At 47.1% G+C, this 26,944-nt stretch overlaps 1 pseudogene; it reads left to right on the forward strand.

Annotated features, from left to right (window-relative positions):
• Nucleotides 1-723: 723 nt before the first annotated feature.
• Nucleotides 724-2,575, forward strand: LOC100478506 (annotated as a pseudogene).
• The last annotated feature ends 24,369 nt before the right edge of the window (nt 2,576-26,944 follow it).

Raw genomic sequence — 26,944 nt, forward strand, 5'->3', positions numbered from 1 at the left:
GCAAGCGTGACTTGCCAGCCATGCGAGGGAACCACCTTGGAAGGGGAGCCTCCAGCCCCAGCCAAGTGTTCAGATGAGACCACAGCCCTGGGGGGGATGTGAGAGATCCTGAGCCGGACCTGCCCAGCCAAGCTACTCCCAGATTTCTGACCCACAGACACTGAGATGATAAATGTGTGTTGCTTTAACCTGCTAAATTTGGGGATAAGTAGTCACACAGCAATGAACTACTAACGAGACAAATGTCCATTGTGTGCCAGGCCCTGAAATAGGCGCTAGTATGCAAAAATGGACAGAGCAGATATAGCCTCTGCCCTCCCAGAGCTTATAATCTGGAAGCAGATTTTACGGAGAGGATGCAGTAAGCCTGGCAGGATCGAGACTGGATAGAAATTGGGATCTGATATCAGCACAGTCAAACTATGATCCTCTCTAGGAAGGAAAATTAAAGCAACAACTTCCACTTTACTGTTCTGTATTGATTGCCTTGTCACACGCACATGTTGCTTTTAAAGTAATTTCTATCAGGATAGCTTCTCATAAATACTTCTCATGAGCATTTAACTGATACCCATTTATTGAAAGTGTTCTTGGCAACATTTATCCCAAAAAATCATTAAAACGCAAATACCCTTTGGCTCAGAAATTCCGCTTAAATTAATTTATTATGAAGAAATATGCAGAGCCCTCTTGGCTCCCTGAGCAGTGCCATGACGTTTGGCAAGAACCAAGGCCTTCACGAGAGGCGGCAAAAAGGCAGCCAAAAAGAAAGTGGTTGATTCATTTTCTAAGAAAGATTGGTATGAACCGCTAGGTTCAATATAAGAAATATTGGAAAAACACTACCCACGAGAACTCAAAGAGCCAAAATCACTTCTGATGGCCTCGAGGGTTGTGTTTTTGAAGTGAGCCTTGCTGATCTGTAGAATGATGAAGTTGCATTTAGAAAATTCAAGCTCAGGAAACAGTCAACAAAACTAAGAGGGAGCCCACGGAATAGGAGAAGATACTTGCAAATGACACTACAGATAAAAGATTAGTATCCAAGATCTACAAAGAACTTCTCAAACTCAATACATGGGAAACAAATAATCAAATCAAAAAATGGGCAGAAGATATGAACAGACACTTTTCCAATGAAGACATACAAATGGCTAACAGACACATGAAAAATGTTCAAAATCATTAGCCACCAGGGAAATTCAAATCAAAACCACATTGAGATACCACCTTACAGTTAGAATGGCAAAAATTGACAAGGCAGAAAACAACAAATGTTGGAGAGGATGTGGAGAAAGGGGAACCCTCTTACACTGTTGGTGGAAATTCAAGTTGGTACAGCCGCTTTGGAAAACAGTGTGGAGGTCCCTCAAAAAGTTAAAAATTGAGCTACCCAATGATCCAGCAATTGCACTACTGGGTATTTACCCCGAAGATACAGACACAGTGAAAAGAAGGGCCATATGCACCCCAATGTTCATAGCAGCATTGTCCACAATAGCTAAATTGTGGAAGGCCGAGATGCCTTTCAACAGATGACTGGATTAAGAAGATGTGGTCCATATACATAATGGAATATTACTCAGCCATCAAAAAGAACACTTTCACAACATTTGCAGCAACATGGACAGGACTGGAGGAGATAATGCTAAGTGAAATAAGTCAAGCAGAGAAAGACAATTATCATATGGTTTCACTCATCTATGGAACATAAGAAGTAGGAAGATCGGTAGGAGAAGAAAGGGAAGAATGAAGGGGAGGTAATCAGAAAGGGGAATGAACCATGAGAGACTATGGACTCTGAGAAACTGAGGGCTTCAGAGGAGAGGGGGTGGGGGAATGGGATAGACCAGTGATGGGTAGTAAGGAGGGCACGTATTTGCATGGTGCACTGGGTGTTATACGCAAGTAATGAATCATGGAACATTACATCAAAAACTAGGGATGTACTGTATGGCGACTAACATAACATAATAAAAAATTATTTTAAAAAAAAGAAAAGAAAAAGAAAATTCAAGCTCATTCCTGAGGCTGTTCAGGGCAAACACTGCCTGACTAATTTCCACGGCATGGATCCTACCCGTGACCAAATGTACTCCACAGTCAAAAAATGGCGGACCATGACTGAAGCTCACGTTGATGTCAAGACAACCGATAGTTATTTGCTTCCTCTATTTTGTGTTGGTTTTACTACAAAATGCAACGATCAGATTCCGAAGCCCTCTTAAGCTCAGTGCCAACAGGTCCAGTGAATTTGGAAGAAGATGATGGAAATCATGACCTGAGAGGTGCGGACAAATAACTTGAAATTAGTGGCCAATAAATTCATTCCAGACGGCATAGGAAAGACATAGAAAAAGCTTGCCAGTCTCTTTATCCACTCCGTGATGTCTTTGTTGGGACAGTAAAAATGTCCAGGGAGCTCAAGTTTGAATTGGGAAGTCTCATGGAGCTGCACAGCGAAGGGAGTCGCTCTGGAAAAGCTACTGGGGATGAGACCAGGGCTAACGTTGAAGCTGATAGAGATGAGCCACCAGTCCAAGAATCTGTTGAAAATTCAGACATTTCATGGTGACAGATAACAAAAAAGGATGCCCACTGCAGTGTTATTTGGGAGTGCAAAAAAACTAGAAATGGCCTAAATGTCAGCAATAGTAAGCTGGTTAAGTTACTATTTAATCACGGGCCATCCATGCATCGGAATCTTACATAACAATCAAATATGATGATGTTGCTCTCCACTTATTTTCCAGGAAATGTGTCCTGACATAACGCTAAGTGAGAAAGACAGGCCATACAACGGTATATATTATATAACTCCATTTTAATAAAAAGCATATATACTTATGCATAAAATTATTGGAAGGCTCAACCACAACATATTAATGATGTTATGTCTAGGTAGAGGGATTATCCGTATATATATAATTTTTGTTTCTCTTGGCTTGTCTATGCTCTTTCATTTTTATTTCAAAAACACGGATTACATCAGGAATATATAGAGTTCCAAATATATTTTTGTCAAGGTCTTTTGAATACTCATTAATTATGCTCACCTTCACAGTTCTTACACTGTTTGTCTTTCACTAGCCTGCTGGGACAGACCGGTCCCTGAATACTGACCTGCCTCTCTTCTCTCCCCTTGACTGACTACTGGGGATTGGAGATACTCCCGGGTCCCAGAATCAAATAGAGAATACAGATCAAGGGTTTTCAAGTGTACCCCTTGAGCTGCCCCCAAACAGCCCCCTCTACTCTCGGCAGGGAGGATCTATTCTCCAGAGGGCCCTTGGCCCATTCACCCTCTCCGGCAAGCAGCTCCTACCTCTGGCTCTAAGAACAGAGTGAACCAAGGACACTGATTTACTGCCCACCAAGGGCCTGTGCAGAGAGCAAGCCGATGGTGTTCCCCATTTGGGGTGGCTCTTGAAGGATTTGTGGCTCTGGCAGAGAAGCTTTTAAAGGAGCATAAAGCGAGTTAAGTGATCAGGAATTTTATCCTGTTGAAATGAAAGGAGGTGGGGAGGAGGCTGTACCGTTAAACTTGGCCAAGGTCCACCTCACTGTAACAGGACTGTGATGGGCAGATCAGTAACCTCCAGCAAGAGATGTCCTCCTGGACCATTTCCACCTCTTGAGTTCACCAACATGGCCCTGGCTCCGGCTAAGATGGTCTTCGCCCTGTTCCCATGACTGGCATGACCCCAGCCAGCCTCTCAGGGGCTTGACCCACCCCTCCCCTACACGTCCCTCTGAACAGATCTGTTTTCTCTTTGCCAATAAGACATCGGCAGTAACACTGCGTGTTTGGACTTAATTCTGAAGACAAGCAGAGCTTCATTCTTTCCTTCTAGAGTGCTGAGTGCCTCCTGCAGGACGCAGATGTGGCTCGTCCTGGCCCAAGCACTGGGTGTGGAGCCATGAACAAGACCACCTGCTCCAAAGTTGTGGAGCTCACCTCCGAGGCCGGACAGAGCTGCTAAACAAACAAATACACAGAGAAGACGATTTCTGATGATGATAAATGGGGAGAAAGAGACTCATAAGTTGGTGAATAACTGAGACTTTGATCCAAAGTCAGGGAAGAACTTTCCACAGGGTGACATTTGAGCCAAGACGTAAATAAAGCTAGAAGCTCACAGACCTTTTTCAACCTGTTTTTCAATCACCCAGCTCACTGGCAAACTTGTGCTGGTCCCATTCAGTCTCACTGACTCAGTATATGGGGGGCTTTCTGGTCCCCTGGACCACCACACATCATGGGGGTGTTCAGGGCCCCAGCCTCCATCTCCATCACCCTCCATCTTACAAGTGTCTGAGACAATGGAAGGAGAGGTTTTTCAGAGGGGAAGGTCACCCTGGGACCTAGCAAAGTCTCAGGGCCCTGCAGACTGGGTGTTCAACATGTGGCATGTTGGCTGAAGTTGAAAGGACGTCCCTGGGGCGCCTGGGTGGCTCAGTCATTAAGCACCTGCCTTCAGCTCAGGGCGTGATCCCAGGGTCCTGGGATCAAGCCCCGCATTGGGCTCCCTGCTCTGCTGGGAACCTGCTTCTTCTTCTCCCTCTGCTGCTCCCCCTGCTTGTGTTCCCTCTCTTGCTGACTGTCTCTCTCTCTCTCTCTGTCAAATAGAGGAAGAGGAGAGGAGAGGAGAGGAGAGGAGAGGAGAGGAGGTCCCAGCTGGACAGCACCAGGAAGGATGGCCAGTGTGGGCTCCAGCACTCACTAGAGCAGGACTAGACAATTTCGTGCTGCTCAGAGTCCACTTGGTTTGTGAATGCGCCTTCAGGAGGAGGCCGATCCAGGCCCTGGTGTCTGTTCAGCCTCTCGGGCTGGTCCTCTCCGCTAGGCCCCCTTCTCTTTTCCATCCTCAAGTTCTCTCCCATCTTTTCCCCTCCCTCCCAGCCTGGGCATTCTTTTCTCACTCAGGATATGAGAGCTCACTCTTCTCCATAATCAAAACCAAACATATTGTCTATGACTTGAGTTCCCCCATTAAAGGTTGTAGGATTTTGAATTTCAAAAGCCGAGATGAGATGCTATTCTTTCATTTCCTGCAATCTCAGTTCTTCTCTAAAGGAATGGGCACCAAGGACCTTGCTCACATGGGGGTAGGGAGGGACCAAACAGGGGAGCAGGCATACTCAGAAGCATAACGGTAAACACCAACATACCAAAAAAATATTTCGCTTGGTGAAAAAATAAAAGAGCATCTACCAGGCACAGAGTTTGGGACTAGAACACGATGGGCATGTGGACAAGGTCCACAGAGGGGCCAGGGAAAAGGAAAAAGGGGGAAGCAGAATGGCCTCCAACTGACAGTCTCAGTCAACAGAGGGGCCCTCCGGAGCAGAGATCGCTGGACCAAAATGGCCAGGCCCCAGTACCTGGGCCTTTTGCACGGCTGGAGGCTGGGCACTAGGACACTGCTCACCTCTTGGGCGAAGGGAAATCTGAACGGGGCCCCTCTGGGACTCTCTCATACCCTAAGGGGGGCAGGTAAATGGTACTGAAGAGATCAGAGGAGAGTCAGGCCACTTGACTCTTAAGACTAACACAGCATCCCCAGCCAGGAAATCTAAGTGGAGGCCAGAAGGCACTGGGAGGGTCAGGGAAGTATACAGTAGGGTGGTCAAATGCCTAGAATGTGGGGCCATGTCACCTGAGTTCCGATCCCACCTCCGCTACCCTCTACCTGCCTGGCGTGGATGGGTCACTTGGGCGTCCCCTTTAGCAGATCGGACATAATAATAGAACCAACCAATGCTTTATTGGAAGGATTATGGAGAAGTTAATGTTTTAGAAAGCACTTAGAAAATGCCTGGCCAGGAAATACTATTAGGTAAGTGTTAGTAAGTGTCCCAGTAAAAAATGAGGAGAAAGAGTCCTCCGGGCAGAAGGCACAGCCTGGGTTATAGCCCGGAGGACAGGATCAGAATAGCACGGAATGTAACCCACATCAGTGGGCTGAAGCCAGCCAAACGGCCGGTTAATCACATTCGACTCGAGCAGTATTTAATTTATTTTTCAGGCACAGACTTTAAGGGAAATAACATTCTCCGGTCTTGCCAACCGGCCCACCAAGATGGACTGTGTGATTTTCCTCTAAAATCCATCCGGATCTTACCCAGATGGACTCAAAGCCGAAATGCAACGAAAACCACCCTTCCCACAGCCCGCTCTCGTTAAAGCTGCAATTTCTTCCAAAACGACAGATGTTGACACACGTTCTTGCTGCCACCCATCAGAAAGCCTGGGTGCACCCCTGCAATGCTCCCTCCCCATCCAGGACTCCGGTCCTCTCACTCCCCCTACCAAGGCCATGCAGGCTGCGGACCCTGCCCGCTCCTTCCTGCCCCGTTGGCCAACCCATATGGAATGAGTTGCTCCGTTTTCACTCCTTATCAGAGATGGAAATATTTCCCCCGCGTCTTTGTGGAGTTTTTCCACGTCTGTGAGCTGGACGATGTTTAACTCTTACAGTTCCAAAGCACTGCCTGCCTTCCTACTCCCAGACCAAAATCGCGGGGTTCAGCATCATCATATCACAAGAAGGGAAGGGAAGGGGATCGTAGAGGGAGGGGCAGGTCAAGAGGATGCCTAAAGTACCAACAGTTCATGCTGAGATGAATTCCGTTGCTTCCTTTTGTAACTTTTAAAAGAGGTCTTTGAAATAGCCTCTCTTCCATCTTATTAACCTTGAATCTGTCCTTGTAGGATAACAGTGATAATAACCAGCGCACTTTCAACCCTTCCAGCAACCTACCAAAATAGATGTCCTCGTTATTGTCCCGTTTTACGAGTGAAGCTCAGAGAGGTCAAGTAACTCTCCCAAGGCCACACAGTCATTAAGTGGAGAGCAGACGTGTCTGACCACAGATTATCCATCACACTCTCAGCCAGCAGAGGAACATACATGAACGTGTCCCTGTGGTCTGGGACAGTCTCTTCACCCCAACCTAGCAAGGTTTACAGACACGACCTCAGGTGGGAGAGCAGAGCGGGGGAGTCACTCACCCAAGGGCACACAGCTAGTGAGAAAGCCTGTATAGGATGGGCCCAGGACTTCTGCAGCACACCCATTTATTCCTATTTTCTTGTTTAAGAAAGATGGGTTAACCAACCTCACCCCCCCCCGAAACTTTCTTGTTTAAGAAACCCAGAGCCTGGGGGTGGAGGTGTGCAAAGCTGGGTTGTCTGATGTTGCCATTTACAGGTTGTGTGATCAGGGACCGGTTCCCTTGGCTCTCTGAGCTTCAGTTTCCTCCACTGTGAAATCGGGGGTAACAATAAAAATCTACCTTAAAGGGTCATCATAGGGTTGACTTGAGACTGTAAAGACGAAGTGTCCAGCACAGTGCCTGACATAGATATTAGTCCTCTGCAAATACTAACTCTCATTATATTGATATTAACAATGAGCACCATAGGCCTTATTCTTTTTGCTCCAATCCACTGCCCTTCTTGCAGTTGTTCAAAACCCTGCCTCAGGGCCTTTGCACTTGCTGTTTCCTCAGCCTAGGACATGCATTCCCAGATCTACACACAAATGATTCCTCTCATCCTTTATGTCTAAACTCCAATGTCAGCTCCTCAGAGAAGCCTTCTGTGATGATCATTTCTAGACTAAAATCCCCCCTTTACTTCGTATCATATTACTCTATCGCATAATGTGCTTATTGTCTACCCCTTTCCCGAAGCAGAATGTAAGTTCTTTAAGGGCAGAGACCTTCTCTGTTCTGGTCACCATTGAATCCCCAGAGTCTCGTCCAGTGCCCTGCACACAGTAGGTCCACAATGTGTTTGTTGAGTGAAATCACAGATGAAGGATTGAGAGCTCTTTGAAAATAGATCCCATATATTCTTCTCCTTTGGATCCAAAGAGCCCAAAACAGTCCCTAGCAGCCAGTAGGTGCCAAATTAGGGCACATCCCTCCCCTTTAAGGGCACAACATGAAAATGACACAAATCGCTTCTGCTCGTGCTTCCATCAGCCAGGACTCAATCACATTTGGCCACATTTAAGTGCAAAGGCGTCTGGGAAATGGACTGTTATGCTGAGTCACCACATATCCAGCAAAAGATTCTATGACTACTGTGAAACGGAGGAATTAAATCATTAAGACTCTGCCACAAGTAGCAATAATTTTTAGAACAATACACATAATAATAATAATAGCTGACATCCATTGAGTGTTTAGTCTCGTGCCAGGTGCAGTTCTTTTAATCCTTGCGACCATTCCCTGTGGCGGATGTGGCTGTTGTCCCCGGTGTGCAGGAAAGGGAACTGAGGCTCAGAAAAGCATGGGCAACTCACCCACAGCTGCACAGTGGTGCAGTGGGAACAGCCAAACTGGACCAATTTGGCGAAGCTGTTCACAACCCAAAGAGATGGCACGTTATCGCCCTCTGAGCACTGGGGAGCCATCGAAGATTTAGAGCGAGGGAAAAAAAACTTCTAATAACAGTCCCTGAGCTCAGGGTGGTGTGTGGATTATCTCATTTCTGCCTCGGTGCTATTAATTTCCCAGTTTGGCTGCGTCTGTTTTGTTTCCTGCTGTACTTCCAGGGCCCAGAATGGTGTTGAGCACACACCCAGATGCTCCGTAGACATTTGTCGATTGCTGAAAAATTGCGTTGGCAATTAAATCACTCCGTGGGTCACGGCAGTGTCATGATGGTCCGTCTCCTTCCCTGGACTGCAGATGCCATTTAGGGATTCCACGGAGGGGGGCATGAGTCCTCCCCATGCTGCACAGCATGGCCCCCGCTCTAGCTCAGCGCCTGGAATGCAGCAAGTGCTCTCGAAACAGCGGCTGAATGAATGAGCGCTCATTCTTGTCACGGAGAATGGAGACAGTGAGAGGAACGTTTTAAAAACACTTTCAGGGACTAAGCCTCTTCTCAAATTGGACACAAACTAAAAAAGGAAGAAGTCAGTGGCCCATGACTCACAGAACTTCTGCCTGCTGGGCTCTAAACCCCCTCTGGATCCTGTTCAGAACGGATGGAACAACACCGGCTGGGGAGGCTGCACAGATTGTGAGGTTTTTTTGGTACCAAACCATGCCGTGTGGATTCTGATGAGTTGGGTGCAAATGAATCTGAGCCCTATGGAATGGGAACTGGCTTAGGAATGGAGGAGTCAGCTGCACTACCTAAAACAAACGGTTTTTAAACTCCTTGAAGGCATGTTCTCAAGCTCACCCCATGCGTAGGCTGCTCTGACAGCAGGCGCCTACTGGTGCGTCCTTGGGATTGGGATTGGCCACCTGGACTAGGCTGGAGGGCAGCTCCCTGGCATCTTCGAAAGACCGGATAGCTGAAGTCCCAGCACAGCAGCTATAAAGCAGTGAAGTCTAGACCACCGAAGCCTGGGGCACAAACCACTCCTCGACGTAGACAAGCCACACCATGGAGGGAGGAAGGCCAAACTCTGTGCTCGGCAAAATAAAGTTTTAAAGTGGACATCGTGACTTAGGCTGGGACATTATGACTTCTGGAGGAGAACCCTGGAAATCAGTACAGTAACCATCATTATTGATGGTCAGCCACTCACACCTCCACCCTGTATGAGTCCAGATAGAGGAAATCATTATTTGCAATAAATAAACCCCCCCGAAATTCCATGTTCCTGCCTGTACATCCTTCTCTGCATTTCCTCCGAATAAATGGAAAATAAAGACTACCTGGAGAGTCTTTATTGTACATATACGATTTCTTTTGCACCTGCTGTTCCCACCACACTTGTCTTCTTGCATTTCTTTCCTTGAATCCAGGATGGCCTTTCTAGCCCTGAACTCTTAGCATCTGCTGTTCCCTCTGCCACCAATGCTTTTCCCTCCAATTTTGAACAAAACCTGGGACTTCTTCAGGTCTCCACCCAAATGTCACTTCATCCCGGAAGGACTTCCCTCTACCCTTTTCCTCCCCAGCTCTGATGTTTTCCATCATAACATCTACCAGTGTTGGTAATGATATATTTCTCCTTTTAACTTGTTTAATACCTCACTCTCCCACTTATCTGTGAGCTCCTTGGGGAGGCAGCTTGTGTGTTTTATTCATCACTGTAGACCCCTCTGCCTCACCCACTCGCTTTCCACTTAGAAGTCCAGCCTCTGCCAGCCAGAGAGGCTGGAATCCAGAGCCTTCGGAGGAAGACACAGAGACCCAGCCAGTGCTAATAGAGCCAAGAGCCATCCATCACTCTCCTACCCGTGACAGCGGGATGGATTAATAATCCTGGTTGGCCTGAAACTAACTGGTAGACCCGTCTGGCTCACGCTCTTATGTAGGAATTCCTGTGGAGGCACGGACTAGAGCTGCCCACCTCATCCTTCAAGCCCTGCTCAGACCCCACCTCCTGCATAGCACCTTCCTTTCTCTCCCCAGGATGAAGCCTGTGCTCCCACCTCGGATTTCCCGGGGTAAATCCTGTCTGTGTCCCTACACTGGTGGTGAATCACGCATGCACTTGAGTGACCCGGCTGATCTTGTCTTGAATTCTTCCTGAAATCTCTTTTTGCTTAACATTCAATAGCCATTCTTTTTTTTTTTTTTTTTTTGCCTTCTAACATTCACTGATTCTCTAGCTGCGGGGTCTGATGGAAAACATATCTGATCCCATTCCTCTTCTATTCAAAACCTCCGGGGGCTTCCAACTCACTCAGAGTAAAATCCAGAGCCCTAATCACAATTCTCAGGTTCTATGGGAGCTGCTTCATGCTGGCTCCTCCTTGGCTCCTTCCCTCGACTCCAGGAATACTGGCCTCTCCTGCTCCTCCAGCATGCAAACCATGCTCTTGCCCCAGGGCCTTTGCACTTGCTGTTTGCTCTGCCTGTATGCTCTGCTCCAGCTATCTGGGTGGCTCATTCACTTCATTCAGGTCTTTGCTCAAATTCACCTTCTTAAGAGACTGCCCTTGACCGCACCTCGTCATCCTCGATTTTCCTTGCTCTTCTTTTCTCTCTGTTTTCCATAACTACTGATTTCTTACGGACTTACTTGTTTCCTTACTGTGGAGGAAGGAGAGGAACAGTTACTGGAGGTAAGCCAGCAGTCTAACACTGCCGTTATTCAGAGGAAAATCAAGGTGCAGCTAGCGGAAGAGGGTAGACACTCAAATCGACACAGCCCACCAACAGCACCTGCTATGTTCGAAGTGGTCTGGATTTGCAGTTTCCTACAGGACGCCCTTCTTATTAAATTAATTAAGCAAGGGAACTGGTCTGGACTGGATATGCCTCTGCCCACACACATTACAATCTGTTCTCTAACCCAAGCTCCTTTCCCAGATGTCTGCAGTTTTGGGGGGACTGTCAGTCAAGGTGCCCTGTGATTTCTGGGTAACCAGTGGCCTTGGGACCCAAGATAAAGCCATGAGAGCCTCTCTCTTCCAAAAACTGAACCATGAATGTAGGCAAACCTCAGAGATATTGTAGGTTCCATTCCCAGCTACCACAATAAAGCAAATATCACAATAAAGGGAGTCAAGCGCATTTTTCGGTTTCCCAGTACGTATAAAAGTTATGTTTATACTGTAGCCTGTTAAGCGTGTGATAGCATTTTGCCTGAAAAACAAGGGACATTAACTGTAATTAAAAAATACTTTCTTGCTAAAAAATGCTAACCGTCATCCAAGCTCTCAGTGAGTCGTAATCACCGATCACAGATCACCACACCAAATGTAATAATAATGAAAAAGTTTGAAATATTGCAAGAATGATCAAAAAGTGACAGACAGACACAAGCAAGCAAACGCCCCTGGAAAAAATGGCACCCATAGACTCTCAGTGCAGGGTTGCCACAAACCTTCAATCTGTAAAAAGCCGCATGATCTGCAAAGTTCGGGAAAGCAAAGCACGATAAAATGAGGTTATGCCTGAACACGAGACACACACGAAAGCAGCTGGAACCAATGCATCTCAGAGGCTGTACCCTAAGGAGACTGCCTTATTAGCTCTTGCTATCTAGATATTGGAAGCGTCGTGCTTTCTACTTCTTCTCGGTCTGTTGTTCAGTTTCCCTTTCAAATCACTAGAATAACCTGTGTCCTCGTAATAACTTGGTTAGGTTAGCCCAAGTCACTGACTGATGGAGCGCGCTCCCTACATACTTACTCATGTGTTGCCATTCAAGCTGCAGCTACGGAGCCTAAATCTTTACAACTCAGTCTCTACTCTGGTAGACAAAGCCACTCGCCCAGGGAGTCCAAGAGAAAGGATTTAATATAGGTCATTAGTTACAAAGGTGGTGGAAGAGCTTTCAAGTCGAACAGGCATGGGAGACAACTCAGAGATCAGCAAGAGTGGGAAACCATTTCTACTCCAGGACAGGTGAGACCAAGGGAGGTGGTGTCACCAGAACCCAGTAGCTGGGGCTTTCCCTGGGGGGAGCTGGGACCTTGAAGGGACCCCGAGAAAGCTAGAGCCATCCACGTAGGAAATACAGCCACCGCCCAGGGAGGCCCCTCAAGTCAGAGAAAAGCACGAGTGTGGAAGAGTGACTTTAGCATCTCCCATCATCCCATCCTCCGATCCACCAGTGGAGGCTCCCATTGGAGGCTCCCATTGGCTGACCCTAGCCGGAGGCAAGGGACACTGGGAATTGTAGTTTGCGACAGTCGGCCATGTGCTAACAGAAGTGACTGGCACAAAAGGGATGAGTGGGCCCTCTCTATGATCTGTCTCGCTTAACACCCTTCTTGGTTTCCAACATGGCGTCCAAAGGGGTAAACTCGGTGGAGGAGAGAAACAGACACATTCTGCCATTGTGCTGCCCAGCACATCCTGCCTTCTGCCAGAGTCTCCATGTGGCTCTTTTTACAGTCTTCAGTCTGGGCCAATGGCCTGGCCACCGCTCCCCTCCTTCTCCTCCCATAAAGTCCACCAGGCCTGCTGGTAACCAAAGGCCTGGCTTTGGCTGGGACCCAAATAACTGTAGGAGCCTCAATTCCACTCAGAGCTCTGGGCAGTGCCAGGGCAGCAGAAACCCAAGGTCTGTTCCTGTCTGGAGTTTGATGAATTCTCTAACAGTTCCTTCTACCCTCAGAATTAAAAGCTAATGTTTGTGCAGCCCGGCCCATTAGCGTGCTTCCCTGGTGACGGAGCCCCCTCCACGTCCCCGCCGCGGGCCTGCCTTCCCGAGCTCCAGCCAGAGCTCTTGCTAACATGCTCTCTGAAAGTCATTTTTGGACCTGAAATGAGGAAGTGGGGCCAAAGCTCACTTTGTGGAAAGATTTTATTTCCATCTGAGTCCACTTCAAGGAACAGCGAGGGATTAGTTTTGTTAGCTTTTTACCTCCAAAAAAATCGCAGGGCCTTCTCGAAGCAGATTTATGGAATGGCTCAGCAATCACATTTCAAACTATGGAGACCAGGAGCCCTTCCTTTGGGGATGTCTCCAAATTGGCTGGCACCACGCAATATAGGCTAAATGAAAACACTCAGCAAGGCTGGACTGGCGCGCTCTCTCCCGAGGGCAGGGTTACAGAACTTGGTGCAAGGCCACGGGGGCCCAGCTTCTTCCCCAGATGCTGGTCGAAGACAATCAGAGGAATTCACTGGACCTCAGGTAATAAGAAGGTACGAGACAGAGGAAGAAGGTGAAAATGGCAGGGTTCCCCCAGTTACGTTCCCGAGACCAGTGGGTCCCAAACTTGGGGGTGCGCTCAGTCCTCTGGGCGTCCTGTTGAAATGCCAATGCTGGTTCAGCAGGTCTGGGGTGAGCTCCGACTTTCTGTGTGCCAAACAGGCCCTACGAGCTGGTGGTCCCGGCAACACACTTGGAATAGCAGGGACCTAGACTGTGGCATGAGAAGCGGGGTACATGGACTCATCCTTTGGGATCTGGGGGAGCATATCAGAACTTCTATTAATACTCATTTCGTAGCTCACTCCTCTCATTTCTAATCTTTGCACGTGGAGTATTTATAATACATTAACCTAATAGTACACAAATGCATGTCTCTGTGTATACACACTATGCGGTTACCTGTGGGTACGTATGTATGCAGAGTGAATGGAGAAAGACAGATACATAGATCTGCTCAAGGCTCTTTTTGACTTATGACTTAAAAATAACCCCACCAGCTTTAGGCACCTTGGCCTTGCCAGTCTCCCCAAAGTTCACATCTGATGGGTTCCAAAGAAAACTTGACCGAGGCCCAGAGAAGCCAGAACACGTGCTTTGTCAACAGTGGGGCCAACGGAGACGTCCCCCGGGTGTTTTGCTGGAAATGTTGTGTCTGCGACCTTTGCTATATATATATATATAAAATCCATCCTAACTTTTTTAGATGGATGGGAATGCATAATTATAAAAGTTTGGAGACCTCTGACCGAGTCCACAAAGCGTGTACTTCTTTAGACATTCAGAGAGAATCTACTCTCGAGAGAGAGAGAGAGAGAGAGAGAGCATACAAGCAGGGGTGGGAGAGGCAGAGGGAGAGAGGGAATCTCAAGCAGGCCCACATTCAGCATGGAGCCCGACACAGGGCTCGATCCCACAACCCTGAGAGCATGATCTGAGCCAAAACCAAGAGTCGCACACTCAGCCAACTGAGCCCTCAGGCGCCCAGAGAGAATCTTTATAACATACAAACACCTTCTCCCAGTTTTTCCTGTAATCCAAAGCCACTTTTACATGAATGGGACCTACTCATGGAGGACCCTTTACGTGCCAGACACTGTGCTGGGCGTTTCCCCCCATTTCCCCTGTCAGGTAGAGAATATCGTGCTTCTTTCACAGATGAAGAAACTGGGGCACAGACAGGGAAAGTAACTCACCCCTGTTCCCTCATCTAACTGCCAGCAGAGAGTCAAACAATTTGAATGCAGACAGTTTGAACAGAGATTCCCCAGTTTGATTCTAACAGACCAACTGTGAGATAAGGCAATATGCCATCATTCCTGAGTTGGCCACTGCTAAGCAGGGCTGCTGGGAGATCCTGCAATGTGGTCCCTGAGCATAGATTTCCTGACCTGCATCACTCCAACTGAACAGCTGGTCAGACCCGTCCTTCTCACACCCACAGCAGCTTCGCAGGGCCCCCTGGCAGAATTCCCAGAACAGCTGTGCACGGAGGTTTGCCATCTCTCGTGGCTAGCTCCAGGTCTCGGGGAGATTAAGGCCATGGACAATCTGGGCTTAGGACTCTAAGTTCCTGTCTTGTCTGTTTTCTTTGAGAAATAAATTCCCCTTTTCCCATAAGAACTTGCTCTGTGGCGGACCCTGGGCTCAACTTTTTAGGTACATCATCTCAGTTAATGCCCGCAGAAATCGTAAGACGATACTATTACTCTCCCCGTGAATTGATCAGGAAATTGACACTATCACAGGTAAGTGACATGCCCAGTGGACCCAACTTGAGTGCTGGAGTTGATTCTAGGTGGATCTGATTAAAAGCGTGGGTTTTCGAAACCAGCCCTACAGGAGATACTAAGGGGGGCTCTATAAAGGTAAAAAGGCCCCAAGAGTGATACAGAGCAGCAACACAACCGATACAAAGACTTTAAAGAGAAATGGCATCATTAAAATCATATCTGTCAATAATCTCTATCAATCTAAATGGCTTAAACTCTCCCATAAAACGCCACAGGGTTGCAGATTGGATAAAAAGACATGACCCATCCATTTGCTGTCTACAAGAGACTCATTTTGAACCCAAAGATGCATTCAGACTTAGAGTAAGGGGATGGAGTACCATCTTCCACGCAAATGGACCTCAAAAGAAAGCTGGAGTAGCAATTCTCATATCAGATAGACTGGATTTTAAACTAGAGGCCATAGAGAGAGATACAGAAGGGCACTATATTATTCTTAAAGGAAGTATTCAACAAGTGGATATGACAATTATTAATATATATGCCCCCAACAGGGGAGCAGCAAGATACACAAGCCAACTCTTAACCAAAATAAAGAGACATATAGATAAGAACACAGTAATAGTAGGGGACCTCAACACCCCACTATCAGAAATAGACAGAACACCCTGGCAAAAACTAAGCAAAGAATCAAAGGCTTTGAATGCCATACTCGACGAGTTGGACCTCATAGATATATATAGAACACTACACCCCAGAACCAAAGAATACTCATTCTATTCAAATGCCCATGGAACATTCTCAAGAATAGATCATGCTCTGGGACACAAAACAGGTCTCAGCCAATACCAAAAGATTGAAATTATCCCCTGCATATTCTCAGACCACAACGCTCTGAAATTGGAACTCAACCACAAGGAAAAACCTGGAAGAAACTCAAACACTTGGAGGCTAAGAACCATCCTGCTCAAGAATGACTCGATAAACCAGGAAATCAAAAAACAAATTAAACAATTTATGGAGACCAACGAGAATGAATACACAACGGTCCAAAACCTATGGGATACTGCAAAGGCAGTCCTAAGGGGGAAATACATAGCCATCCAAGCCTCACTCAAAAGAATAGAAAAATCTAAAATGCAGTTTCTATATTCTCACCTCAAGAAACTGGAACAGCAACAGAGGGACAGGCCTAACCCACTGACAAGGAAGGAGTTGACCAAGATTAGAGCAGAAATCAATGAATTAGAGACCAGAACCACAGTAGAGCAGATCAACAGGACTAGAAGCTGGTTCTTTGAGAGAATCCATAAAATTGATAGACCACTGGCAAAACTTGTCCAAAAACAAAGAGAAAGGACTGAGATTATTAAAATTATGACTGAAAAGGGAGAGGTCACGACCAGCACCATTGAAATTGCAAGGATTATTAGAAACTTTTATCAACAGCTATATGCCAAAAAACTAAACAATCTGGAAGAGATGGAGGCCTTCCTGGAAACCTATAAACTACCAAGACTGAAACAGGAAGAAATAGATTTCTTAAATAGGCCAATTAACTATGAAGAAATTGAGTCAGTGATAAACAACCTTCCAAATAATAAAACTCCAGGCCCAGACGGTTTTCCTGGGGAATTCTACCAAACATTCAAAGAAGAAATAATACCTATTCTCCTAAAGCTATTTCAAAAAATAGAAACAGAAGGAAAGCTACCAAACTCATTCTATGAGGCTAATATTACCTTGATCCCCAAACCAGGCAAAGACCCCCTCAAAAAGGAGAATTACAGACCGATTTCTCTAATGAATATGGATGCCAAAATCCTCAACAAGATCCTTGCTAATAGAATCCAACAGTACATTAAAAGGATTATCCATCATGACCAAGTGGGATTCATACCTGGGATGCAAGCATGGTTCAACACTCGCAAATCAATCAATGTGATACATCATATCAACAAGAAAAGACTCAAGAACCATATGATCCTCTCAATTGATGCAGAAAAAGCATTTGACAAAATACAGCATCCTTTCCTGATTAAAACCCTTCAGAGTGTAGGAATAGAGGGTACATTTCTCAATCTCATAAAAGCCATCTATGAAAAGCCTACTGCAAGCATTATTCTCAATGGGGAAAAGCTGGAAGCCTTTCCCTTAAGATCAGGAACACGACAAGGATGCCCACTCTCGCCACTATTATTCAACATAGTACTAGAAGTCCTTGCAACAGCAATCAGAAGACAAAAAGGGATCAAAGGTATCCAAATCGGCAAAGAAGAAGTCAAACTGTCTCTCTTTGCAGATGACATGATACTCTATATGGAAAACCCAAAGGAATCCACTCCCAAACTATTAGAAGTTATAGAACAATTCAGTAAGGTGGCAGGATACAAAATCAATGCCCAGAAATCAGTTGCATTTCTATACACGAATAACGAGACTGAAGAAAGAGAAATTAGGGAATCCATCCCATTTACAATAACACCAAAAACCATGCGTTACCTTGGAATTAACTTAACCAGAGACGTAAAGGACCTATATGCTAGAAACTATAGATCACTTTTGAAAGATATTGAGGAAGACATAAAAAGATGGAAAAATATTCCATGCTCATGGATTGGAAGAATTAACATAGTTAAAATGTCCATACTACCCAGAGCAATCTACACTTTCAATGCTATCCCGATCAAAATACCGAGGACATTTTTCAAAGAACTGGAACAAATAGTCCTTAAATTTGTATGGAACCAGAAAAGGCCCCGAATCTCCAAGGAACTGTTGAAAAGGAAAAACAAAGCTGGGGGCATCACAATGCCGGATTTCGAGCTGTACTACAAAGCTGTGATCACAAAGACAGCATGGTACTGGCACAAAAACAGACACATCGACCAATGGAACAGAATAGAGAACCCAGAAATGGACCCTCGGCTCTTTGGGCAACTAATCTTTGATAAAGCAGGAAAAAACATCCGGTGGAAAAAAGACAGTCTCTTCAATAAATGGTGCTGGGAAAATTGGACAGCTACATGCAAAAGAATGAAACTTGACCACTCTCTCACACCATACACAAAAATAAACTCCAAATGGATGAAAGACCTCAATGTGAGACAGGAATCCATCAAAATTCTAGAGGAGAACATAGGCAACAACTTCTATGACATCGGCCAGAGCAACCTTTTTCACGACACATCTCCAAAGGCAAGAGAAATAAAAGATAAAATGAACTTATGGGACTTTATCAGGATAAAGAGCTTCTGCACAGCCAAGGAAACAGTCAAAAAAACTAAGAGACAGCCCACGGAATGGGAGAATATATTTGCAAAGGACACCACAGATAAAGGACTGGTATCCAAGATCTACAAAGAACTTCTCAAACTCAATACACGAGAAACAAATAAACAAATCATAAAATGGGCAGAAGATATGAACAGACACTTTTCCAATGAAGACATACAAATGGCTAACAGACACATGAAAAAATGTTCAAAATCATTAGCCATCAGGGAAATTCAAATCAAAACCACACTGAGATACCACCTTACGCCAGTTAGAATGGCAAAGATAGACAAGGCAAGAAACAACAATTGTTGGAGAGGATGTGGAGAAAGGGGATCCCTCCTACATTGTTGGTGGGAATGCAAGTTGGTACAGCCACTCTGGAAAACAGTGTGGAGGTCCCTTAAAAAGTTAAAAATTGAACTACCCTATGACCCAGCCATTGCACTACTGGGTGTTTACCCCAAAGATACAGACGTAGTAAAGAGAAGGGCCATATGCACCCCAATGTTCATAGCTGCATTGTCCACAATAGCCAAATCATGGAAGGAGCCGAGATGCCCTTCAACAGATGACTGGATTAAGAAGCTGTGGTCCATATATACAATGGAATATTACTCAGCTATCAGAAAGAACGAATTCTCAACATTTGCTGCAACATGGACGGCACTGGAGGAGATAATGCTAAGTGAAATAAGTCAAGCAGAGAAAGACAATTATCATATGATTTCTCTCATCTATGGAACATAAGAACTAGGATGATCGGTAGGGGAAGAAAGGGATAAAGAAAAGGGGGGTAATCAGAAGGGGGAATGAAACATGAGAGACTATGGACTATGAGAAACAAACTGAAGACTTCAGAGGGGAGGGGGTGGGGGAATGGGATAGACTGGTGATGGGTAGTAAGGAGGGCACGTATTGCATGGTGCACTGGGTGTTATACGCAACTAATGAAGCATCGAACTTTACATCGGAATCCGGGGATGTACTGTATGGTGATTAACATAATATAATAAAATAAAATTAAAAAAAAAAAAAGCGTGGGTTTGAGAGCAATATGCCCTTGGTCTTGCCCATTGGATTCTTTTTTTTTTTAAAGCAATGTTGTACATCTTTTTTTTTTAAGATTTTTTAATTTCTTTATTCAACAGAGATAGAGACAGCCAGTGAGAGAGGGAACACAAGCAGGGGGAGTGGGAGAGGAAGAAGCAGGCTCATAGAGGAAGAGCCTGATGTGGGGCTCGATCCCACAACACCGGGATCACGCCCTGAGCTGAAGGCAGACGCCCAACCGCTGTGCCACCCAGGAGCCCCCTTGCCCACTGGATTCTTAGCCCTTCCTTAGCCCCACTCCACACAGTCAAGTAATAGGTTCATTACTATGATGCCCAGCCAGGCCTGAGGAAAGGGAAAGGATCTGTCACACCTCAACTCTGCTTTCTTACCTGGGACGCAGGCAGGTGCCAACCAAGGTCTCAGACATGACAGTTTCAGCAAAACCCCCGGGGGACGTCTCTGTTGGCCCCACTGTTGACAAAGCAGGTGTTCTGGCTTCCCTGGGCCCTGGTGAAGTTTTCTTTGGAACTCATCAGATGTGAACTTTGGGGAGACTGGTGGAGCCAAGGTGCCTAAAGCTGGTGAGGTTATTTTTAAGTCATAAGTCAAAAAAGAGCCTTGAGCAGAAATGTTCTCACCTGTCGCAGACTTGAGTTTGGGCGACTTCCTCTGCCAAGGATGCCTGGGGTGGCTCTGGGGCTGCTCAGACATGGAGAGGCGTGCATGAGCGTGTGTGTGTGTGTGTGTGTGTGTGTGTGTGTGTGTGTATGTGTGAATATGTTTGAGTTTATGCCAGATTCATGTTCACAATTTAGAGTAAAAGAGGCAGGTCTTCACACCCTTAGGAAATGTTATTGGTCTCCTAAGCGCCCTTGAACATGTGACACCCTCTTCTGGAAACACCCTAAGGTACACGAGCGTACTGTGACAACTAGGGTCCTGGCTCTATTTATATTCAAACCAGAGACAAGACAGAGTCACGCCGAACATTAACACCAGCATCAGAGGCAGACGATCCTGGGTTCAGATCCCAGCTCTCCCACTCCCTCAGCTGTGTGACAGTGGGTGAGTCACTTGCCCGTCTACAGCATGGGTATAGAACCCACTTCACCAGGCTGTTGCAGGGATTAAACAAGACAGTGTACATAACCCATGCGGCACCTGTCAGGTCGAAGCGCTCGTAGCAGGTGCTGCTGGAAATCATAAAAGTGAATCTGGGCAGTATAGGAGTGTATAGGAGGAGAAATGTTCTAGAATCATAGTGAGGGGAAGCAGACAAAAACATCTACCTGGGGAGAGAAGCTGCCAGAGAAGGGAAAGGGAGAAAGGGAAAGCCACGATGGGCTGGGTGCCTGTAGCAGTCAGCGTTCCGAGGACAGTCCCTGGCAGGGAACAGATGGCGCACTCATGGGGGGTAAGCGACAGTTTACTAACGGTGTGATTTATAAAGATGAGGGCAGGATTAAGGAAACCAGCAAGGGGTGGGTTGGGAAGCACCTAGGGACTAGTGACATCGGGGAGCTGTTACTATCACCAGTCCCGAAGGAGCAAAAGGAGGGAGTATCATCAGAGTACAAAGAGAAAGCGAGAGAAGGGGGAGTCTCCTGTTGAAAGTGGGGCTTTTGGTGCAGACACCACCCGCCCTAGACCACCTAGCTGGGAAGGAGCCCGGGAAAGAGAGACTCCAACGGCACTGCCCTCCATCCCTGGCATCTCCTGCTGGTGTCTCCCGTTGTCGGAATCCAGCTGGAAGCCAGAGACGGGGAGTGTACTGATGGAGTCTATGCAGCTCAGCCTCTTAGGGGGAACAGGGTGGAGCATGGGCCTGGAGGAACCCAGAAAGATTCCTGGCACAGAAACCTAGCGGAATGACATACCCAACTGAATTGCAATCCGCTGCTCATCAAAGAGACACAGAATAAGCAAGAGAGAGATTTGTCCCTCGCTCGCTCTCTCGGAAAAGTACTCCCGGAGCCGCTAGGACCACCATGTCCTGTTACCACAAAGACCACCATATGCAGCATCATCTGGGAGTGGCGCCCCCTGGAGGCAATCAACCAGGGCTGAGCGGTGACTGGGACGTTACCAGTACCTCTGGCTACTGTCTTTCTGCTCTTGGATCCTTAGCATTGCCTTTCATCCTCGTGGTTGTGCCCATGATCACAGGTGGCCGCTGGAGCTCCCGCCATCATACCGGGAAAGGGAAGGAACAAAAGAAGGACAAGAACTCTCTGGAAACTCCACTCGCTACCTTCTGCTTACATCCATCTCATTTAGCACTCCTATGTGCACAGGATGCTTCAAACGATCATTTCTTTTTGACCCGACATCATGCTGCTTCCAACAACCAGGGGACTTGTGCCAGAGAATAAAGAGAAAATGGTTATTGGCCCTGCCTCAGTGAAGGGCTGATTGGGAGTCACAAGGCCCGGGGTCTAGTCTCCTCTTGGACCCTAGTTGGCTAGGTGATCTTGGGCAACGCACTGTGGATTCTGTGGCTCCCCTGACAGCCTTCCCTACGCTGATCTACCTCGTGCCCGACTACTTGTAGGTCCTGGCACACTGCTGGAAAGGTTTCCACCGCTGTCCATCCCCTTGGTGTGGCAGGGCTGGAAGAAAGGACAACGAAGCATTCGCCTTCAGCCTTCTCCAGCAACAGGCGATACAATCGAATGCTTACAGCCAATTAGTAACAGACAGACTTGCAGCCGAGGGTTGGCACCATCCTTATTAGCTGCGTAGGCTCTGGCAAGTCTTCGATTTCTCTGCACCTCAGTTTCCTCCTCTGAAAGTGAGACTGACGAAATTCTCGCCTTGTAGAGCTGCGGGAGGACGGAACGTGTAAAATTCTTGGTACGTGACAAGAACCCACAGAATGATAGCTCCGAGTGCTACAGAGCAGCCGGCCCTCCTCCCTGCCAGGAACACGTGGGGCTGGCAGAGCCTCGGCCTGAGAAGAGCAGTGAGAAAGAAGGGGATCCCCTCACTCCCTAACAGGATGCTGGAAAGTGTGAACAGCTGCTGTAGCCAGTAGGCCGTGAGGCTTCTCACGTCCTGTTGCACAAGTGATGGGGAGAAACCCATTTCTGACCTGGAACGTGAAGCCTGCGTAATGCTCTGAAGAATATAAATGCGTGTTTATTACAGAAACATTTTCCGTTTTTTTTTTTTTAACTACAGGACTTGTCAGAGCCTTTCATATGCTAATGATATTTCTTAATCTTTCACGGTGGGGAGGGGATATTACATACAGTGTACGGTGTGCCAGATGTATTTGCCTAACAACCCCCTTTTTTAATAGTAATAACAGTAATAGCGATAGAGATTTATGTACTTACAATGTGTTAGATCTCATGCTAAATGTTACACATTGTGTAACAGTCAGCTAATATTAAAATAATGTTGCATAATGAACAGCCCCTCAAATCTCCCGGGCTTATACAAATAACATTCTTTCTCACTCACTGGCCTGTGGTGAGCTCATGTGCCTCTGCTTAGGGCTGTGGATTGAATTCAATTCCGCCCTTTGTGTCTATATGTCTGGGACCCCAGTTAAAGCCTCAACAACTACCCCAAGGTTGCTATTCTCAGGGTTCCGGGCAGGAGCACATAAGAACAACCCAAAACTATATACCAGCACATTTAAAGTCCCAGAGGGAGCACATGTTATGTCCAATGGCCAAAGTAAACCACGTGGCTAGACCTACCGTCCATGGAATAAAGACGTATATCCCCACCACGATAAGCCATAGCAAGGGTGGAGAAGAAAGAAAGGATTCCAAACAAACAATACAGGCGATAACTACTGTCTGTGTGCACGACCTCCTCTAATTCTCGCGACAGCTGAATGCGATATTTATATCATTGGACAGGTTAAAAAAAAAAATTCAAAATGAGTCATCATTTGACACGGGGGGAAGAAAGACAAAAACGAAAGCTCAGAGGTTAAACTTGTTGGAGGTCACACAGTCCTCTGTGTCAGACGTAGGACTCGAACTCTCTGAATCCTGACCCCAGCTCTGAACCTTTGGGCCAGCTAGAGAAAGCTCATTTGATTTGAACGTCCCTCAATTTCACCTTTCCCGGAGTACTTTTGCCACATTCACAAATATTTATTTTCAATGCAATGAAATGTTTTATGATGCTGTGGCCCAGAAGCTCACCTATAAGCCCGCCACCTTTATATAAACACTTAGATTATAAATATTGCATGAGACCTGTTCCTAATTTACTACAAACGCCAAGGTTGTCATCTTTAGAACTTTGTCTCCCACGGGGAGAAATTGAACTCAGCGACGAAACAAGGAAACTGTAATTATGGGTGCAGCGGATACCGTGGGGATCTCACCCATATGCTCTCAGTACACATCCTTTCTATGCATGTGGAGGGATTCCTAGCATCCGCCTTTGCCATTTCGCCTGAGCGCTCCCCCTGGCCTTTGCTCGCAGGGTGACCCCGCAGTCCTGGGAGCTCGCACCTCCCGAGGTAGCCCTCAGACAGTGACAGATCAGATTTGGAGGACACATACCCCAGCTTTTGTCAACCCCACAGCGTGCTCTGTATTATCTCTCAGAGGCCCCCAGCAGGACTGAGCCTCAGTTTCCCCAGCAGTAACCTGCCCATGAACACATTCTGTACTGGCTGCTTTCCTTCCAGGTCTCACTGGTGGTTGCTGGGACCACCTCCAAACACAGAACAAAACAAAACAAAAATTCCTGGCGCTCAGATCCTTGTCTCCTTCTGAGGGTGACTCTACCTAAGACAACAGATGAATATTAGAAACAACAACAATAACAAAAAGCCAGGGGCGCCTGGGTGGCGCAGTCGTTAAGTGTCTGCCTTCGGCTCAGGGTGTGATCCCGGCGTTCCGGGATTGAGTCCCACGTCGGGATCCTCTGCTATGAGCCTGCTTCTTCCTCTCCCACTCCCCCTACCTGTGTTCCCTCTCTCGCTGGCTGTCTTTCTGTCACATAAATAAATAAAAATCTTTAAAAAAAAAAAAAAACCAGTCAATATTCTCTACCTACTTGGTAACTGCTTGCATTTTTTTATGCATTTATCATGAAAACGTTTACTCTTTCCAGGGAGGGATCCCAGAGAGTCTGATACAAGCTATGGACCCTCTCAAGAGAAAAATGCATGTCCACGCCCAGTGCACCTTCTGGAACTCTGTGAGCCCCAGGTGATGCATTCGGAGGCTGGGAGGAGGGAAGCCGCGGGCGAGCCAGGCTCAGGGGACGAGAGAGCCCAGGGCCCCAGCTTGGCCAGAAACGGGTGCAAACGAAACACTGCACTCATGCTGCCTTCGCCTCTGGCTTAGCCGCATTCGAGAATGTCATCCTTCACAACTCCAAAAACTAGACTAAGCAAAACCCAGGCGAGGACGCGCTGTCGGAAATTCCTCCTTCTGTGACGGGGAGGGCGCCCGGGGTTGTTTAGGTTGCTTATCTCGTGGCCCTGTGTTCACCTCGTCCACAGTTCCCTGACGCCTCGCCTTCCACGGCGTCACTGCGGACTTCAAAGGCCTCTCCACCCTTGGAAGGGACCCCAGAGCCGGGTGGGGGGCGCTGGGAGCGGTGAGCGGGGCTCCGGCCTCTGGCTCTTGGCAAGGAAGGAGGGCCCCATGGCAGAGGCCAGGATGTCTCCTGCCGGCAAGGAGGCCAGCCCCTGGGGATGAGCCCTCCATGCGCCCCCCGCCCCCCAGCCGGCTCGCCAGGGTGGATCCCCGGGCCCCCCATGTGTTATCCTGGCTAGGCGCTTTGACAGCAAGTGGAGGCACAGGCTTTGAGCGCAGCCAGCCAGGCTGGAACTGGAATCCAGGGCTCAGTCGAGAATGCCTTTACTTCTCTAGCTCTGACTCTCTCTGGGCTCCTCTGCAAAACGTAAAACAAACAAACAAACAAACAAACAGAAACCCAAATCGTGATCTTTCTGACCAGGGTGTTTTAAGGAGCCTTTAAGGGAAAGCGAAAATCAAGCACCCATGAGCGCACACAGTAGGTGCTCCAAGCCTGCAAATTCTTTGCTGTTCCTGTTACGACTGCATCCCCCAGAGACCCTTGGCTGATTTCCCTCACTCACCTTGATCCCATTTTTATGTTTTCCTCTCCTTTCTTTGTGAACCAGAGCAGGTCATTCATCTTGCTCCCTCCCAAATCCTTCCTCGCTTGAGATACTCTCCTGGGGTTTTCCTGGAGCCACGCTACCCCCTGGAATGATCCCAGTGGCCCCTCTGTGAGGCAGTGAGATCTTTCTTTATGAAAAAGACAGCCCCGGCACAAAAACAGGGGGGGCGTCTTAGATGCTCCATCCACCCAGAACAATATCCTTCCATTGAGGCTGCATCGTAAATATCTTACTGGCTTATCCTCGCTAGGAAATTGTCTACAGAGCCAGGAGATTGCTTTCCGCCCCCTTATTTATGGGGGAGACTTTTTAAATCCTACTGTTTGGATCTGTAAAGCCCATTATTAACACGGAAGCTGGGCGGGTTTGCCTGAAGCGAGTCACCTGATCGTTCAGTGCCTCAGTGTCCTCATCTGGAGTGACGGCTCGACCTACTGCTACTAATTCTACTAACGAAGAGAGCTAATAATAAGACTATGACTACCATTAATAGTAATACTGAAAGTAACAACAATCCCAATCACTGATGTTCCAGGCACCGTGCTGAGTGTCTTGCCTCTTTCGTATCTCCAATAACTCCATGAGATGTGGGCCATCATGACCATCCCCATTTCTCAGATGAGGAAACAGAGGTCCAGACAGGCGGCACAAGTCTAACTGAGGTTCTATGGTAGTAAAGGGTGGAACCAGGATTTGAACTTAGGTCAATGGAACTCAAATCCTTAATCATCCCAACAAACCACCACTCACAGCTGTTTCTACAGCGATAGAGAATCCAGGAAGAAAAACCCATAGAGCAGGACCAGCACAACTGGGCGGGATGGGGTTTGTCTTTTCCTTCTATTATTTTTTTTTATAAGATCTGATTACCCTAGTAACTCCCAGCCCCCGCAGCCCAAACAGGCGGTAACCAGGACTCAATACATGTTATCGTCAGCCTCACCCATGAACTAATAATCCAGCATCTGCGCCTTTCCATGACCTTCCAGTCCCTTCGAGCTATGAGCAAGCTCATTCCCCTATAAAAACAGAGTAGCCAAATTGGTTTTAAAGCAGCTGTCTTCATTATCTGCAGGCAAGGAAAAGCTTATGGTAGCCCTCTTGGGATCCAGCCTGGGTTGGCCGTCCCTGTGTGAAAGACCCCGGGGGTGAGCAGCGGGTGA

This window comes from Ailuropoda melanoleuca, chromosome 12, assembly GCF_002007445.2.
Source record: "Ailuropoda melanoleuca isolate Jingjing chromosome 12, ASM200744v2, whole genome shotgun sequence".
NCBI lineage: Eukaryota > Metazoa > Chordata > Mammalia > Carnivora > Ursidae > Ailuropoda > Ailuropoda melanoleuca.